This window comes from Festucalex cinctus, chromosome 12 (genome assembly GCF_051991245.1).
Source record: "Festucalex cinctus isolate MCC-2025b chromosome 12, RoL_Fcin_1.0, whole genome shotgun sequence".
Lineage (NCBI taxonomy): Eukaryota > Metazoa > Chordata > Actinopteri > Syngnathiformes > Syngnathidae > Festucalex > Festucalex cinctus.
The window spans coordinates 3,901,449-3,921,376 of record NC_135422.1 but is presented as its reverse complement, the minus strand read 5'-3'; the positions used below and the strand labels follow the sequence as shown (position 1 = coordinate 3,921,376).

The window sequence follows — 19,928 nt, the reverse complement described above, 5'->3', positions numbered from 1 at the left end:
TGGTACTATTAGAAATAGCAGCTTCACTATTAAAAAAAAAAAAAAAAAAAAAAAAAAAGGCATCAAATTGATGAAATTTTAAGTTGGGCAATTCAACTGAAAAAAAAAAAAAATTTATTGAAATTTTGAGAAGTTTTTCTGTTGTTAAAATTGTCTTTCCCACATTTCACAACAAAGAAATACAAAATTAATTGTCCCGTGAATTGGCCCCCATCTTAAACAATTCGTAAAATTTTTTGAAAGGGAAAAAAACGTGCTCGTTTTGTTTCGCAAAGTTTTTATATTTAAAGTTGTCTCTTCTTAAATTACTGGTTTGGCCCAAAATATACAAGTTGTATTTTGTACAGTGAAAATGTATTTTGTACATCTAGTGTATTTTATATACACGGACGTGGCTTTTATATACATTTTATTTTTTAAATTATTTTTTAAACTTTAACAGCCTACATCTGCTTTTGCTTGTTTTCACTCCAGATGAACTTTCTCTCACTTGACAGCAACAAAGCACGTGTGTCCTTGCACTTAAAGAAGTGTTAGGACAAAGCATTGAGAGTAAAGCAGACAAAAGAAAAAGGAAAAAAAAAAGGGAAGGATCACAGGGGAGAAAAGACAAGAATGAGTGAATAGAGTACGAAAAGAAAAAAAGCCATTGGAAGAAGAGACTGAGAATAACAAGTGAGGGAATTATTAAAATGTCTTTAGGGGGGATAAAAGCACCAAATCATTTTCCGACGCAAGCAGGGACGGTCGGGGAAGAAAAAACACATGAACGGGGTTTTCGTAGTACTGCTGGTTTTTTACCTTCGTAAAAATGAATGCACGGCTGACGTTTTTGTGCGTTAAAAAAGCTCCAAAAGCCACCGACTGTACTTTCATCTCACTCTTTCTTTAGCGCGTCTGTGATCTCAACTCTGGAGGATTTCACTGCAGCGCTTTTGAAATCATGTCCCTGTTCCCCTCTCTGCTTTGCTTTGCTTTGCTTTGGGCCTGCCACTCTGCGTCAGCGCGTTTGTGTGTGTGTTACATGTCTGGCTAACAGCAGCGGCTACACAGATGCACCGATAAGAATCCAAAGGAGCGAAAGCTCTGAGGGCCAAAACACATCCACAATGTGACAGCAGGGACACGTTCACCCTGGGAGGTTGAGAAAGGACACGCTCATGCATCCTTGTGAGGTTGCACTTTATCACTCTCATATTCGACAACCACAACAATTTGCAAGAGCATATTACAGGTGGAGTCTGCTCAGACATCAAATGTGCATTTGCATATTTGTTTATCATTTAAAGGGATACTTGACTCATTGAGCCATTTTCAGCAGTAAAAAGTTCATATTTTGTCCAGAATGAATTTGATGACTTTATTATTTTTCATGTACGATTAATACCTTTAAAAAGTAATTTTTCCACTTGCTGTCGACTGATGATGACATCACTTGTGCTGAGGAAGTCGGTAACGAACAATCATGGCTCAGTTTACTGACCAAACCCAGAAAATAGGTGAGGTCATTTTATGATTAGGAACGAGAAATTAAAAAAAATTTCCATTAGCTCATTTGCTCCCAAAAACTTATAAATAATAAGTTTTTATTAAAAACCTTATCGTGCATCCCTACTAAAATACAAAGTATTGTAAAACAGACAAATGTTCTGCCTGTAATTGTTGTATAAATTGATCAAAACATATTTTATTCATTATAAATTTTAAATGTTTTAAGTGTCCCAAAGACGTATTTTTATACTTTGTTTTTATGTGTTGTTATGCTTTTATTTATATATAGTTTAAGTATTTATTATAATAATAATAATAATTATTGTTGTTATTATTATTATTATTATTTTGTAATATATTTTAAAATTATATATAATTTATTTGCATTTATAATACATTCATATTATTTATATGCACTTTGATTTCAAGATTTAGCTAATTTTTAAATAGTGATTAATGATATTAATTTGATTTATTGCCCAGCCCTAATGTCTACAAATAACTGTTTTTTTTTGTTTTTGTTTTTTTTTAAAACAAGCTCTATGGTTATTGTAGTGTGACTATTAATTCATTTGCTCCCAATAACGTCCCAAAGACGTATTTATACGTTTTTTTGTTTTGTTTTTTATGCCAGAAGCCTGTCGTGCAGCCTCGGTTGCAGAAATGGTAGCTATTACACAAACTGCCAGCAGGTGGCAGTAGAGTAAAGGAGATCAACCAGGGCCATGTTGAAAAAAAAAAAAACTCAATTACTGGGAGTATCACTATCGGTGACTACTCAATGATTGAGTACTCGAACAGTATCAGTCTGGAAAAAAATAGGGGGCTCGAACATCCCTAGTTAATGGGATTCAAAGTGAACTTTAAGGCATTAAATGCATCATTAAACTAAACATATCAACAAGGAACGTTCAGTCAGAAGTCATATTTTCCCCCAAATTACACATTTTCTTTTCTTTATTTTCATATGTTCTTTCCACACTCCGCTTGGTCCTCTGAGGGTCCATATCGGGCCTTATCTCAGAACCGTGCATGCCCACTCAACTCTGACACTGAATATGCCCCCACGCGCACGCACCGGAGAGTGCATCCGCACATTATTCACACTAAATGACTAAATGCCCCCGTCTGTGCTCTTCAATGGTTGAATGGCGCTGGAGATGTGACATTGAGAAGGCATTGTGAGGCTGTGCGAGTGGCTGTAAGGGACGTCTGTGGGCGCTGCTTTAGAGATAGGGCTGTCATGTGTCAGCTGTGAATTAGAAAGGGTTTTATTTGAGATGTGAACTCGCTCATGCGTAAAAGGGGGACCTTGCTTGATGTCAGAAAGAGCTTCCCTTAATATTGTGACGGAAAGAAATGACAAAAATAAAATGATCTAGTTTGGGATGGACACGTTCATGCCAAATAAATGTCTTGCTCTCAACCAGTGGTTCAGTTATTACTTTAGCTAATGCTAAATGGTATCTTGCTTGACAGTTAAACAGTGCTAAACAAGCTAACGCACTCACCATTATCCAATAAAGTCAAGATTGTCATTTGTATTAAATTATATGATATATAATTATTACATTTTGACACTAGTATTTACCTGTTCCTGTTACGAGTGAAGTGTGGCGGTGGACCCAAATGTAGGGAAGCAGGGTGTGGCAGAGGTGCAGTAAAATAAAAAGATTTTATTAAACAAAAACAAAGATCTGGCTAACAAACAAATATATATAAAAAAAAAACAGCAATGCTAAACATGGGTGTACTTCTAGGCAAAAACGGGCATCACGACAGGAGGAAACCACAATGAATCGACACAGACAGAGGGGAGACAAGAGACTAAATACACACACACACTAATTGACACAACGAGACACAGCTGGACAAGACACAAGGAAAGCAGAACAGAACAGATCATAACAGAAACTTAAAGCAACATGATGACAAACTCAAACAAAATCCACCCAAATATAGTGACAAAAGCAAAACAAAAAACAAACCCAACCCAAACCATGTCACCTCCTTTTTACTGAAAATGAATATCGGCTATCTCCACCAATAATCGGCATCGGTATCGGCCCTAAAAAAACAAAACATATCAGTCTCTAGTTTTTGTCATTGTAATACAGATCATGTTGTAGTTCATGTTAATACAAACAATTCAAATTCCAAGCAGACTTGAAGGCACAACTGGAGGAAATCGCATGCCTTTTCATTTTTCAACTCATTGCACCGGTGACCTTACCTTCTGAGCCATCCCCTGTTGAGACGTCTTGCCCTAAAACCCTTGTGCGCCCAAAATCAATAAGCTAATGGAAAATGCAAGTCCGTGGCTCCGTGTAACGATTTATGCGCGTCGGTTTGGAGGGTATTCACCTCTCAAAGCGAGCGCTACAACCACACCGGTTACCGCTCTCCGGTAAAAGCGGGATTTGGGACGACTTGGCTGACTATTCCCATTGCATCCAAGTCCTTTTAGCCACGCTGGAAGTGTGAAAAGAGCAAATAGCTAACCTTAGCATTGCTGCGGTGGGACACAGCTGCTCATTCAGACTCAATCATGTCGTCGGAGAGAGGGAGTCAGCATGTTCTAGTGGTGTGGAAAATATGTGATGTGGTAGTATTCTGTGGAATTGCCCCACACCTCCGCAATTTCCAGAAAACGCTCTCACACTCACACCTTTAAAGGATTTATTGCTACCGATTAGATGTTGGCTTTGTCCTACATTCTACTTTTGGGATTGCTTCTCCCTCCCTTTTTCCCAGAAATGATTGTGCCCCACTCCCTGCTTTGCTTCATCCCCCTCCGGCCACAAGAAACTTTGCTTCCGTCCCTTGTGTGCGGGGGCCCTGGTGGCCGACTGCGAATCTGTCACAGTTACACATATTAGATTAAGAGGAGCGCTGAAACCAAATTGCCCTCTCCTCCTGCTCTCCTTCCACCCTGTCCTTATCCTCCTCTCCTCTGACTCCTCTCCTTTTCCCACCGGGCTTAGTGTCATTGTCCTATGCTAGGTTTTTAACCTTCCAGTCTTCATATGATTCCCTCGACAGTTTGGCTCCTCTGCCTTGCTGCCATTTGTTGGGAGTATCGGGACCCAGTGAAAACTCAGTGTTGTTCTGCGTTTTTACAGCTAGCATGTGAGGCCGTAGCTGTGTCTTATATTGACTCTTGCTTACCATCCCACACCGACTTTCTCCACCGATGATTTGACCAAAGTTCCACAGAGAATCACTGCTTATCCATGTAGACACACTTTGAAACGATCTAATCATCCTACCTTACTCATCGTAGTGCAATAGTGGCTACCGGGTCTTTGTTACGCGTGTTCCCTTGACCCACCGTCTCCTAGATCCACTTTGCAGTAATGACTTAACATCAAGCAACATCAAACTTTGTGCGTTAGCATCTTCACGTCACCGGAAGTGTTCGTCAGCAACAAATGTATGTAGATAGATAGATAGATAGATAGATAAATAACGTAGCTAGCTGGCTAGATAATGTAGCTAGCTAGATAAGCTTTACGATAGATAGATAGATAGATAGATAGATGTCCTCAATTGTAAGCATTATTGTCATGTTTCTTGCTGTTGATTTAAACTGGTCCATTAGACTATTTAAGGTGTCACACATCATGTCACACTTTTTAGCTACCATAACTGACACGGTTATCTTCATCCTGCTTTCAACAGTGGAAATACAAACCAGAACGGGGTTTGCCAATCTAATCTAATACATTGGTCAGTTGTACTGAACACATCTCATGCAGAAGACCTAGAACTGGAGTGCCCAACCAGTTGATCATGTATAGGCAGAGGTGGGTAATCCAGGTCCAGAAAGTATAAACCCTGCCACAGTTTGCCTTTAGCCACAGGTGCATCTAATCAACCAGCAGGTAAACAAGTTACTTACCAATCGGTCAAGTAGAACCTCCTGTGACTAAAGCCAAACTGTGGCAGGGTTTTCACTTTCTGGACCTGGATTACCCACCTCTGCGCATAGGTCACCTTTAGCCATACGGTCGCTCGGCTAAGAATTGGGTTTTCTTTTTTTCTTTCTTTTCAGTCAGTACTGACCCAGTTATTGATGATTATATAGACAGATGAAAAAACACTCCGGTCAATGCTTAGTTCCACATGATAGAATACGGCAGATGCTCCAAACGAAGGAAGTTGGAACTTTTCGAGCAAAAGAAAGAGCACAGAGTGACTTTCTGGATTTCCTTGAAGGCAAGAAGTTCAATCATATCTAATGAAATTATGCTATTTACAGTATATGTGGCTATTAATTAGCTGGACAATTATGTGTTTGTGGTTATGAACGTGTTAGGTGTACATTAATTTGACAGGCACCGAAAAGTGTTGTTTCTTCTCTTGAGTTAATTTCAATTAGATTTGGCTTGCGAAAATTCTCCTGTTTTCTGGGTTTCAGCTGTCGCTAAAGCTAAAGCTGATGGACTGAAATGCTAATCGAATTTGATAGCGCTGTAGCTGGATTTAAATTGGAAAGGAAGAGATGGCGAACAAATGGTCAATTACCGCTATGTTTATATTATTGTGACAGAAAAAACTTAAGTTGATATTTCCGTCTTTGGTTTTCCCATTCATTTGTTTCCTCTCAGGTCAGTTAAACTTGATGTGTGTCTTTCATGATTTCGACCCGCCCACGCTGTGATTTCTATTCTCACTTTCAAACAAGAATAATTTTTAAGTCGACATGTCAAAAAAGGATTCCCTCCGATGGGGACAACCAGGCTAGGAGCCATTTTAAAAGGCCCAGAGACAAACCGACAGTTGAGGAGGACTGCAGTGTTCCTCTCCACCCCATACTGTGCTCCATTGATCAAAAGATGAAATGAGTCCGAGACAGAGAGAGAGAGTCTCGTATGAGAGGCCTAATTATGAGGGTCTGATCATTTGCATCAAAAATAATGAAAGTCTTGGACAGTCTCCCAAATCTCTCTTGAGCATTTGCAAGTCCCCCCCACCACATGTCCATATTTATATCTCCCTGCTGCGCTCTCTCTCTCTCCTGTTCATTTCAACAGAGGCTGACGCCACAATCTCACATCGTCGCGGAGATGTCAATACATCATTTCATAGTAACACCTCGCACTGAACTCATATTTCAGCATTTAGCTCCAGCTGAAGTATGAAAAGTGAACCGCTCGGTGTGTCCTTCGCTGGCCTAATGGACCTAGAAACCATTCAGCCATGAACATTATGCTAATACTCGCAAAGCTCGCACCCCCTGCCCCCTATTGTGAGTGTCTGTCACTCTATTTAGCCTGATAAACAAGCCTGATTTTCAATTATCGCTATTCAAATGAGGCCTGCGGCAGTATTTGCTTAGAGGCGTCCAAATTGGGGGTGTGCGCATTCAGTGTGTTTATGACTGCAAGCGTGCATTCAATGGACCGGAAGCTTTGTTTTTCTCTTTTCGCTGCGTGTAGTACTTGCAAACTATAAGGACAGAAAACAGGCCATTAAATGTACACAAAGTGAAATGAAAAAGAACGATGTTGAAGCTGTAACAACTGAGTGCATTCATCCTGAAGAACATCTTCTTGACCTCAGAGGATGCTGAGGGAGTTGGTTGGCAGTGTCTCAATTTTTCCATGATAAATTCCTCCAATCATGTCAATTGGGTATATGCAACGGAAGAGGCGGGACTTCTGTGATTTTGCACATGAGCTTTGATTCCGGTCCGGGTTGCGAACGCGCAACCGAGGGGCACAAAGTCGGAAGCACAAGTATTGGGACGCAGTCCACGCGTCGCAAACCGAACCGCAACCAAAGCTGAGGTGCAAAAACAGTCCCGCCTCTTCCGTGGCATATACCCCATATGGACTCTTGCTTTGAAATATGAGGAGGCGTGTCCAGTCTTGCAGATGCAGTAAAAATGAGCATTTGATCACTTAGGCTGGACTTGTACTCCAAATCCGTGTTCACATATTCATTTACCATTTTAACTAGGGATGGGCGAGTACCGATACCAGGTATCGGTATCGGGCCGATACCGGTACTTTTTTCAAGTACTCGAGTACTCGTGACACAGACGAGTACAAGCGACCGATGGCAGAGGGGGAAGACGTTAAGTGAGTCCTCCTTGCCTGTAAGTGGCGCTAGCTTGCAGCAGATTTTCACCAAAACTTCACCGGTTTGGCAATACTTCAAAATTGTGAATCTTAAACTAAAAGAGCATTTTTGTGTTTTATTTTGAGCGTTAAGACTATTGACGAGTGACTGTGCTGTTTTGTTTTGTTTTTTGTCAAAATTAAAGGAAATATATTTGTTTAAAAATAGCTTTTAGTGATTTTTTTTTATTTGTCAAAATGTACTACTGGTATCGGCAGTTGGTATCGGTATCGGTGAGTACTGAGGGTCTGAGTATCGGTATCGGTCTGAAAAAAGTTGTATTGAACATCTCCAATTTTAAGCATTAAACCCCAAAATCTATTGAATGGGTTACTAATATACTTTTGCCAAAAACACATCATTGTCCAGAATAAAATCTAATTTACTCATAATGGTAAATGGAGTGCACTTATATTGCGCTTTATCAACACAATATGTTGTCCAAAGTGCCCAAAGTCCAATCCTCATAGCAGTGAAGTGTACCAAGACTGTATTTAGCCGCCATGCTAACAATACTGCGTACGCCTATGGAAAGATTTTTCCAGGAAATTTAACGTAACTTACTTTAGTTCATTCACAGTACACTGGCTAGCGGCAGAAACCAGGGTGGTTTTTCGCTTTTGGTAAAGTTTTAAATCCATCCGTGTTATGTCTGTCGTACTCCCCCAGTAGCTAGCTAGCGTTAAGCTAACCTAGCTAACTCACCTCAATTCGAGTCACCACAGATTCGACACGAAACCTTAACTGTCCTCTGATGCCCTTAATCTCTCGTTGTGAGACGTACCAATAGAAATAGTCCGGCCACAGACGGGAATAGTCTTTCAGACATGCTTATTGATCAGGTGCCGCTACTCTGAGTCAATCATGGCGGCACAATATGACTTAACGTAAGATAAGAGGACAACATGACTCATCTCCCTTTCTCTTGCTTCCCTTTTCTCGAAGCCTTTCTCCTTTACGCTCCTCTACCTCCCCCTCCCGCTTTGCTTTCTGTCCTCTGTTTATGAATTCCCCTTGCTTGGCACCGAGGCCGGTGGAGAAGTTTTTTTAGTATGCAGCCTCTCTCAAGGACAGAGCCTTGTTAGAAAGCCCTATTGAGCTGCGCAGCAATAGCTTGCCCTAGCACAGCACTGTAGTCAGTCCTGCCTCCCTCTCTCCCACCCTCATTAATGATGTATTAGTTTATTAGGCGTTGGATATTGGGCCGGGGACCCTGTGACGGACTTCATCACTGCGTGGAGAGGAAATAGCGGGAGGAGGAATGGAGCAAGACGAGATGCATACAGATGCTCAATGAGCTCCCCCGCACAAACATTCGGAGCAACATACTAGGGATGTAACCATAAGGGCAATATCGTGATATCGTGATATTAAAACTGCCACAATATCGTCGTCGTCATGTTCACAATATTTAACTCATTCACTCCCAGCCATTTTCACAGAAGCAATTCCGTTCGCACCCGGCTGTTTTACTGGATTTTGACTGGTTTTGCAAGGTCCACAGAATATTGTGTTCTATGGCTATAAAAGCATGGAATCTATCAAAAGAAAGATTAAAGTCTCTTCTTTCATCAGGACAAAAAAGTATGTTTCTACCTGTTTCCGTTTTGAAGCAATTAGCATTAGAAGAGAGCTAGGTTTCATCAGTTTTCAAAAATTAAAAGTAATTTAGCTTTTTTTTCTACATGGCCCTGGTTGATCTCCTTTGTTCTGCTGCCACCTGCTGGCCGTTTGTGTAATAACTACCATTTCTGCAACCGTTCTTTGCAGCTGAGAGGCTGCATCAAAGCCTTCTGTATGCTCTAGCATTAAAAAACAAAAAAAACAAAAAACGTATAAATATGTCTTTGGGACACTTACATTACAAAAAAACGTATTTACACGTTATTGGGAGCAAATGAGTTAAAAGGAACCCATCTGTTAAAAATGTCAGGTTGATTTCCATTTGTGCAGGTCTAGCACCCTCTAGTGGCTAGTTTATTAGTGCAATTTAATTTTCATTAGGGATGTTTTGGCCTTCTATGTTTAAAATCTATTCTAATTGTCAGATGAAGGGGAACCTAATTTGCTTGTGAAGCAATCAATGTGTGCTTGCATTAGCAAGTAAGCGCCTCAATATTGTTATTAGAGATTGTAGGTGGTTTATATGCATTGCTGTTATGTACAAAAGCACGATATTGTGCTTTTTTTTTTAGTAACCCACCCCCACCCACAATATCGTGATAATTGTTGTATCGTGACCTTCATATGGTATCGTGATGTTTGGATATCGTTCCATCCCTACGACATACACATTGGAAAACGTGCATTGACGTCACGTGCTCTCGTCTGCGTCAGTATTCATGAGCACGAACTACTTACTATGGGGTGATTTAGTTGGAGTGCCTGGATTAGTAACCGTGCTCGTGTTTGGCTTCATGGCGGCGCGCGCGGTAAACAATGGCATCCGTGCAGGTATTTCCCATAATGCCTCTGCTCGTTCTTTAGACACCCGTAACGCAAGGATATGAGGTTGAAGCAAGGAAGGACGCAGCCTTTGAATTTATTTTTCATCCCTCCTCCCCCTCCTTCCTGCTAGTTTTCTCATCTTCCGACTTTTAGTGCTCAATCTCTGTCTCTTTGTTCCCGCTTGGATGATTTTGTTTACCTACTTGTCATTGCTGAAGTGCTGGATCTCTCCATTTGGCTTTGAGGAGTGTATAGGTGCATGTGCGCCCATACACACATTTGCGTTAGCGCAGCCTCAGCTCTCTTGGCTGCAAAGTGGGCCTTGAATGCCAGCCAGCCCATCACATCTTACCATTTTTACTCTCTCTCAGACGCGCGCACACACTTCATCCTATTTTGTTTCTCGGTGCACTATCCTTGCTTCACTGCTGCTCTCCCTCATGGGGGAGAAAAAAAAAAGAAAAAAGTATTTTAGGTCTAAATGGGAAGTTGCACTCACAGTTTGGCTTTGGCCTTCATCTTGATGCCAAAAAGAAGAGAGAAGCACTGAGTAAGTGTGGGTGCGTGCATGCGTGTGTATCCAAGTAATGCTGAGGGATTTTCAAGTTGTACTAGTGCTGAAGAACAAAAATTTGCGCCGAGACCTCGTAAGTCACAATTTGGTATATTTCACTTAAAAAAAAATAAAAATAAAAAAAATAATCTATACTTTTTGTAAGTGTGGGTGTCATTTTTACAAATTATTGACCAAACTAAAGTGTTGAAAATGGCTTAATTTTTCCTCTGTGATGATGCAATGTCAGGGTGTCCCCCACCTACTGCCCAAAGCCAGCTGAAACAACAAGGCGTGCGTTTCCGCCTTGTACGGCGCGTTACAGTCGCTAGATTCGCTCGCATCTCCCCCATCAAGTATTTACCGCCTATTCTTTGGAGAGGATGAATAGCAAATTGCTTTTCCTATTAAGCAGACAGCGGTGGGAACCAAGCTCCTTTTTTTTTTTTTTCTCGTAGTCTCATCAGACAAACTGGGGACTTGAGGGTGTGGGGGTTGTGAGATTGCTTTTAACTGTTGGGTCTTGAATTGTTCTAACATACACACACATTAGCTAAAGTGTCATCAACACAGAATTTGGCTCTTGATTACTAACAACATCTTGTGTGCAGGCATCTTTTTTTTTTTCTCGGCTTTTTTTTTCGATTTTCAAGAGCAACGAGGCTAATGGAGGAAAAGAAAGAAAATGGCCTCTGACTCTGTAATTGTAACTATGCCACTCCCAGAGTCATGACATAGGATGCGTACTGTGAGCTATCTTCGTTGCTAAATTGTCATGAGGACGTTTGGCTTTTATTGTAAAAATTTTGGAAAAAAAAAAGTGGTCTGGATCAGCTAAACAGATTAAAGCTGCTGTTTGTAGCAATTTGCCCCAAAATGCATTTTTATTTGACCATTTAGGACGCAAACATCCTCTAATTAGCAGATTAACACCTTAGATGTTCACAGCCTTTGGCCAACAGTTTGGGCTTTTTGATGGTCTGACTAAGCAATTTCAAAATAAGATACTGCCTAATAATAATAATAATAATGATAATAATAATAATAATAATAATAATAATAATAATAATAATACTTTGTTAATAGATGTAGGGATTGGAAGAAGAAACCAAAAAAAAAGTAAACATTTTGGCTTTTATTTTGACATTTTGAAGAATTTAGCAGTAGGGATAAGCTGAACATTTTAAGTTAGAAAGTTTTGAAACCCTGCGATTGGCTGCCAAACAGTTCAGGGTGTACCCCGCCTACTGCCCAAAGCCAGCTGGGATAGGCTCCAGCACCCCCGCGACCCTTGAAGAATATGGTTGGATGGATCGATGGATGTTTTGAAACCGTCAAAAAATTGTAGAAATTAGAGGAAATAAAATGATAAATTATGGGTTTTATTTTTGAATTTTGAAAAAATAAATGCATACGGTTCAAAGTTGTAATCATTTGAATCAGTTAAAAATGTAAAAATCAGAGGAAAAAACTAAATTATTTTGTGTTATTTATTTATTTATTTATTTATTTATTTATTTAGTTATTTATTTAACTTGCCTTACGACTTATAACTTCGACACTGAAGTTGGAGCCGTTTGAATCAGTCAAAAAATGTAGATAATAATAATAATAATTAAAAAAAATCTTAATTTTGGCCTTTTATTTTGAAATTTTAGAGAAAATTGCTATCTGATAAACTTGAACAATTTATTTTTGTAATACACATTAAAAAAAAATAATACTGTAACTAACTAAACTAAAACTAAGCGTTTATTAAAGAACTAAAACTAATAAAAACTAACTGAACAACCCTGAAAACTAATTAAAACTAACTACATTTAAAAAACAAACAAACTCAAAACGAAAGAAAAACTAAATCGGCGCACCTGTTTTTTAGTCTCAGCTCGCCGGCGTTCTTTTGTATGCGCGGCAGGCGGCGAGCGGCCTTGACTTCCACTTGTAGCCCAAGCGTTAAATGGATGCGCGCGATTGGTATTCGCCGGCTGGCGGACGGGCGTTTGGGGAAAAACAGGCCGAGATTGAAAATGAATGTGAACTGCATGATAGTCGGCCTCCTTCCGTCCTCCCATTGTTCCCGTCTTCCGTCGCCCTCCTCCGTTCCCGTGTCGCTCTCTCGCCTTCCTCCCTTCCCTTCCCTCGCTCGCTTTCTTCTCTCTCCGGAGGGATTTGACTCTAACTGGCCCTGGCGCCCGTAATGAAACCAAATCTATTTAAAGCCAAAAGCGATGCAAGTTTTAATTTCCTATTCCAGACTTAACCTTTTTGGCTGCGCTGCATTTTCACATCCACTTAATAACTTTTTACCCCCTCCTCCTCTTATCCCCCTCCCCCCTCCCCTGTTCATTCTCTAGCTCTCTGTCACTTCTCCTCCTCCATCACCCCGCCGATGCCCCTCTTCCTATCCCCCCATTGCTCTCAGTGCTGCCTCTTCAAGGGCAATATCTGTCAAATGATTCCCTTGTGAAATTAAGACAGAGGCCATGAAGGAGGAGAGAGAGGGTAAAACGGGGGGTGGAGCGCTCATGGATGGGGGTGGGGTAAGTGCAAAATATGGATGTGACAGAGGAAGTTCTAAAGTCAGGTGGAGACCTTCCTCTGGAAACTCTACGACGAAAGCGAGAGCTCCCACAACAATCACATATATATATATATATATATATATATATATATATATATATATATATATATATATATATATATATATATATATATATATATATATATATATATATATATATACACACATTAGTGCTGTCAAACGATTACAATTTCTGATTAAATTTTTTTATTTTATTTTGATTAATCACGATTAATCAGCTAAATTACTTGCGTAATATAAAATGCAAAATACCATAATATTTTGACATTAACGCATTTTATTATCTGAATGTCATTTGCAAACATTGATTAAATACATGTAAGCAATTGCATGCATGCTTGTATTGCTCAAAACGTAAAAGCATCATATAAATTATGTGCATAGTTAATATTAAATTTATTTAAATAGATAGATTGCTTAATAAATCCTTAATAAATCCTGTTCTATGAATAATAATCCTACCTGGATGGACATTTTATATAGTGTTGTGAAGTATGTTCGTCTCCGTGTGACCTGCGATTGGCTGGCGACCAGTCCAGGGTGTCCCCCGACTACTGTCCAAAAGCCAGCTGAGATAGGCTCCAGCACCCCCCGTGACCCTTGTGAGGAATAAGCGGTCAAGAAAATGGATGGATGGATGGATGGATGGTGTTGTGAAATAATGTGGCCCCATTCAAAACACCAGATCACATTCCCTGCCCTGCTCACAGAAAAGGCAGCGCCATCTGCTGATGATTTAAAATATTACACCTGGTGAACAATGGGCCTGTGCTGCAACCTCGCCTGCATCACGCCACTTTCCTCTCATTCTCATCTCACATCAACTTTTTTTTTTTTTTCCCCGCATAATGAATCGCTGACATGAAATCAAACATCAAGATCAAATATCTCAATTATCGGCGCTCGCCAATCGGCGCGCCCCCCGAGAGCTTACGTTTACGGCCTGGTGCCGTAAACGTCTGAAATCAAATTAACTTTTTAACAGGGAGTCATCTGTGGCTTTTTGAGCGCCGAGACGGAAGCCCCTCCCCCTTCTCCGCATAATGAGAAGCCGTTATTAGGCCTGTGATTGCGGTCCGGGTGCAGATATTAAAAGTGGCGGTCGCAATCCCCTCCCTCGTAGGTAACGTCATATATTCCGAGACAGCTGCTCTGCTATTTATAATTAATAGCAATTTAGTCGGCCCTTAAAAACGGCGAGATGTGATTTGATTAGGTGCCGTTTCCGAATGTGCGCCATAAGCGCGATTGTGCCTCGGAGTGGGCGGTCCAATATAAATAGCACAAAGCCCACGTGCTGTTGTGTGCGTTTTCCTCTTTAACAGAAATACAACAGAATAACAACAGAAATTAGGGCTGGGCAATATATCGAAAAATATCGATATTGCGATATTGGGCCATGCAATATGCATATCGCAAAGACATGCAATAATTTTCATATGGAATTTTTTTGCTTTTACCTGAAATTGACCAATCAGACACAAACTTAAATGTGCATCACCATCCAATAGTTTAGGATAATTACAGGGTAATTACAGGGTAATAATAGGGTAATTACAATTAACTCATTCACTCGCCGCCATTTTCACAGAAGCAATCCCGTTGGCTCCCGGTCGTTTTACTGGATTTTGACTGATTTTGCAAGGCCCACAGAATATTGTGTTCAATTGCTATAAAAGCAGGGAACCTATCAAAAGAAAGATTAAAGATGGATTAAGATTAAAGGAAAAACAAGTATGTTTCTATCTGTTTCCATTTTGCAGCAATTAGCATTAGAAGAGAGCTAAGTTTAATCAGTTTTCAAAAATCTATTGTGTAATAAATACCATTTCTGCAACCGTTCTTTGCAGTTGACAGGCTGCATCAAAGCCTTCTGTTTGTTCTAGCATAAAAAAAATAATAAAAAAACAAAAACAAAAAAAAACAAAAACGTATAAATACGTCTTTGGGACACTTACAACATTAAAAAAACGTATTTACACGTTATTGGGAGCAAGTGAGTTAGTGAACTAGGAACACATTGAACTTGCTTTTTACCACATGAACAAAATGTTATTCTTTCATTTGACAATAAAAACGTTATTTCTTTAGGTACATGTTAAATATCGCAATAATATCGATATCGCGATATTCAACAACTATATCGCATGTTTTTCCAATATCGTGTAGCACTAACAGAAATGAAGTTGGCCTCTGAAGACACATGAATAAAAAATAATCTGTCTTTATTTCTCGTGCCTCGCGGCCATAAATCAACTCCCTCCCCCGAATGACAGTCTTGCAGGCGGCGTATCACAGCTCTATCTTATAATAGCAATGTAGCACGTAGCAATATTATCTGCTGGGGAGCATTGTAGTGTGCATGCGTGCGTGCGCGCCCTGCAGCCAGATTACACCCAGCCCAGCGACAGTCTTATAATAAGACGCGGCCATTAAATCATATCAGCGCGGCTTTTTATATCGCGACACCTCAGCGTCGACGCTATGAAAGTGTCGATCACGCAGAAGAGCGCGCGTGTTTTATGTGCCGGGGAGGCGCGTGTGTTTTAGCAAAAAAATAAATAAAAAGTTGTCGCCGTTTGAGCCTGGTGCCTCGCCATCGCACGCCGCTTCGTCTTCCTCTTTTATTAGATCATCGGCGCGCCGCTGTCGCCTCTCCTTTCGGCGGGCTTGCATCACCCGCCCGCCGACTTCAAACCTCGTGCGAGGACGTTCTGCTTGGTTAGCTGGTGCTCACTTCGTCGGGTCTGGAGAGGGCGGATGTGCAAACGGCGCCGATACTGATACGAGTGATGAATCGGTGTGTGTTGCGCGGTTACTTGTAGATGGAATTAAGATGATGTTGTTTGATGTCGCGGCTCTCATTTGCTATCGGGGGGTTTTGCAAAAGAGGAGCCTTTAAAAGATCGCATTTGATCGCAATTCAAATGCTGCTTCCCAAGGTTGCTGTCAGTTGAACTGGAATCAAACCAAATGTAATTATAAGAATAACTTACATGTAAGAATGTGTTATTTCCACTCACATTTAACTTACTAAATAGTTAGTTGTATGGCTGTAACTAGAGCTATTGAAATAATTGATTAATCAACAACTAATCAATGATCAAATAATTCCCATATAAGAATGTGTCCTTTCATATTTAACTTACTACATAGTTAATTGTATGGCTGTAACTAGAGCTGTCAAAATTAATCAAGTAATCGACGATCAAATAACTCCCATATAACAATGTGCTATTTCCGTTCACGTTTAACTTATTAAATAGTTAATTGTTTGGCTGTAACTAGAGCTGTCAAAATAATCGATTAATCAACAACTAATCGATGATCAAATAACTCCCTTATAACAATGTGCTATTTCTGTTCACATTTAACTTATTAAATAATTAATTGTTTGGCTGTAACTAGAGCTGTCAAAATAATCGATTAATCGAAAAGTAATCAATGATCAAATAACTCCCATATAAGAATGTATTTCCTTTCATATTTAACTTACTGAATAGATAATGTTAGGTCTGTAATTAGAGAGGTCAAAATAATCGATTAATCAACAAGTAATCGATGATCAAGCAATTCCCATATAACAATGTGTTATTTCCGTTCACAATTAACTTACTAAGTAGTTAACTGAATGGCTGTAACTAGAGCTGTCAAAATAATCGATGAATCGACAAGTAATAGATTATCAAATAACTCCCATATAAGAATGTCGTTTCCTTTCACATTTAACATACTAAATAGTTCATGCTAGTGCTGTAACTAGAGCTGTCAAAAAGAATTGATTGATCTCCAAGTAATCGATGATCAAATGAATTGATAACTATTTTAATAATTGAATAATTTTTTACAGTAGTGGTTCGTAAACCGTGTTGCGCAAAAAAAAGAAAGAAAGAAGTTGGACGAATATGTGCAATTTGTACAATGGAACATATGGTGTTCCACAGGGTTCAATTATGGAGCCTTTGCTTTTTCCATTGTATCTGTTGCCCCTGGTTTCCATCTTGAGAAAAAAAGCAGTTGTTGTTTTAAAGTGGTCTATAAATATAGAGCTGAGTTGAGTGATGGGTTTTAGCATCTGAATTTGAAAAAAGTAAAAAAAAAAACATTTTATTTTTCAATGAAGAAACGCTCGGTGCGTGCGTGCAGGAAACTGATGGCGTTCAGTACATTCGAGCCATTGTTGAACTTCAGGGAATGTGAATGCGACCGTGCAATTAATTATGATTTAGTTACTGGCTAGTTACTGGCTAATTATGATTTAGTTACAATTTCTTTTATTTTTTGATCATACAGTTGAGGAGCTGAAATTCTGAGCATTTGGATTATTTTGCATTAGAAAAGATAGCTAAATGATTCATCGATTATCATGAATAATTACTGATTAATTTGACAATCGATGACTTGTTGATTAATCGATTAATCGCTGCACCTCTAGTTGAACATGCTTAAGCTTGCAACCGTCATTGACTGGGACAGAAAAGGATTTGGAACGTGTATTTGGTCTTGATTCATTTTCTCTCTCTCTGGCAAGTAGCTCCATGTGCGTATCTTCCTCCCAAGCAGACTTGTCATGTCATGTTTGTCATCTCTGATGGATGATGTCGGCCTCTCACAGAGGGAGTGTTGAAGAAACAATCCCACGCAGCACGCGGCAGAGCAACTCAAATTCATTTGGACAAAATTGACTGGCATGTTTTTGTTCATCAACACTTTGTACGAAAACCTTCTGGGGGGACTTGCAGGCATCTTCTTGCTTGACTGCATAAATGACGTCGACGCCCGTGTGTGGATACCAGTTTTACATTTCAATCTGAGATCTGCAAATGTGGTTTCACATGACTCTAGGAACTGTACTAAATGTGTTTTTTAAAAAATCGATTTATTTGTTGAAATTGACATTTGTCAATTAAAACATTATTTTTATTATTATTATTATTATTATTATTATTATTATTGTTGTTGTTATTGTTATTATTATTATTGTTATTATTATTATTATTATTGTTATTATTATCATTATTATTATTATTGTTATTATTGTTGTTGTTGTTGTTGTTATTATTGTTATTATTATCATTATTATTATTGTTGTTGTTATTATTATTATTATTATCATCATCATTATTATTATTATGAAAAGTTTAAACAAATGTTTCAAAACCAACAATCTCTCACAGCACTACCAAATAATAATAGTAATAATAATAATATTAATAATAATAATAATAATAATAATACATTTGAAGAGCTTTTCCTGACACTCAAGATGACTCATCTGATTTTGGAGCTAAAAATTCATAACTGATCACCGATCGGAATCTGACCAATATATTTACAGAATTTTATTTTATTTTATTTTTATTTTTTTTTAACTGTCAGTCAACCTCCGCTAGTTACGGTGAATTGGGATCAACCTGGCTCAACAATAGTCAAACGTTGCATATAATTGATGACCACTGAAGTACGTTGGGGAAAAAGTCATAACAATGAAAACCTAAAATTTCTTTCAAAAACGCTGATAAACATTCAACACTTTGGAGAGAATGGGGATAAAAAAAAACAAAATATGCCCCCCCCCCCCCAAAAAAAAATAAAAATAAATAAATAAATAATAAAAATTTAAATGAATAAATCAATCAATAAATAAATACGAATTAAAAAAAATAAAAAAACATAAAAATACAAATAAAATGAAAAGACAATCTGACTGTACACGCTAAAGATGAATGGGTAAAAATGGTAAAAAATGAAAAAAATTCCGCGTGAGAGCTGGACTCCTCCCGCCTTACCCACAATGCTCGGCACGTCACCTGACTTGATGTCACCGCTTTGTCTCATGCATAGCTAATGATGCGTCGTTCTGTTTTGAGATGAGATTGCGCTGGAGGTGCTGTGAGGCCTTTGTCCAGTGTCTATCTTCATAAAAAAATAAAATAAAATAAAAAAAATCTCACAAGCTGTTCAAGACCCAGAGGTTTTCTTTCCCCCCCTCACCCCCCTTCTTTTGTTTGCTCCATCTGTCTTCTAATTTAAGTTGGGGGTCGTAATAACTCGCAGTGAATTATTTTAATGAAGAAGAAGAAAGGGAGGAGGGAGGGGGGGGGGGGGGGGTGGGTCATCCAGTCACAGTGAGGTGCAAAAAAAATGGAAAAAAGAAGGGGGACACTTTTTCCCAATTAAGAAGTATTTTTTTTGTTTTGTTCTGGTCCTCACGGCCAGTCGGTCCCGTTTGCTTTGTTGAGTGCGTGATGAGTCGCAGCCCCCCTCCCCCCCTCCCCCCCTCCTCCTTTGTTGTGGTGAACCTCCGACTGTTTGCATCTCCAGCTCGCTTCGTGAATTCCCCGCGCCTGTTTACCGAGCGGGCTTCTGTGTTTGAACTGGAGTCGAGAAATGCCTTTTTTGAAAAGTCTCTTTGATGGTGAGCCTAATTTGTTTTCACCATTTAAAAGTTAGCTCGCAACTGCCGAATGACGCCAATGCCGGACCGGGACTTCTATGCGGAGATTTATTGACCTCGAAACAGTCCAATTTGGAATATCAGGTGGTGGTTCCAGTGGCGTATAATTGATGATTTTTGTTTTTATTGTGTTTTATCTGGCAAAGCTTTATACATCTATTAGGATTCTGTTCCATTCAAATGAACATACATTTTGTTTAAATGACCTTTAAATGATGACATTACTATCTCTTACTTCCGCCTGTCCTGCA

General features: G+C 39.3%; 1 protein-coding gene across 3 annotated transcripts in view; it reads left to right on the top strand.

The window, feature by feature from the left end:
* arid1b (AT-rich interactive domain 1B) overlaps window positions 1-19,928 on the top strand; it is a 199,961-nt gene that overhangs the window by 101,899 nt on the left and 78,134 nt on the right. The gene's annotated exons all lie outside the window — the stretch shown is intronic.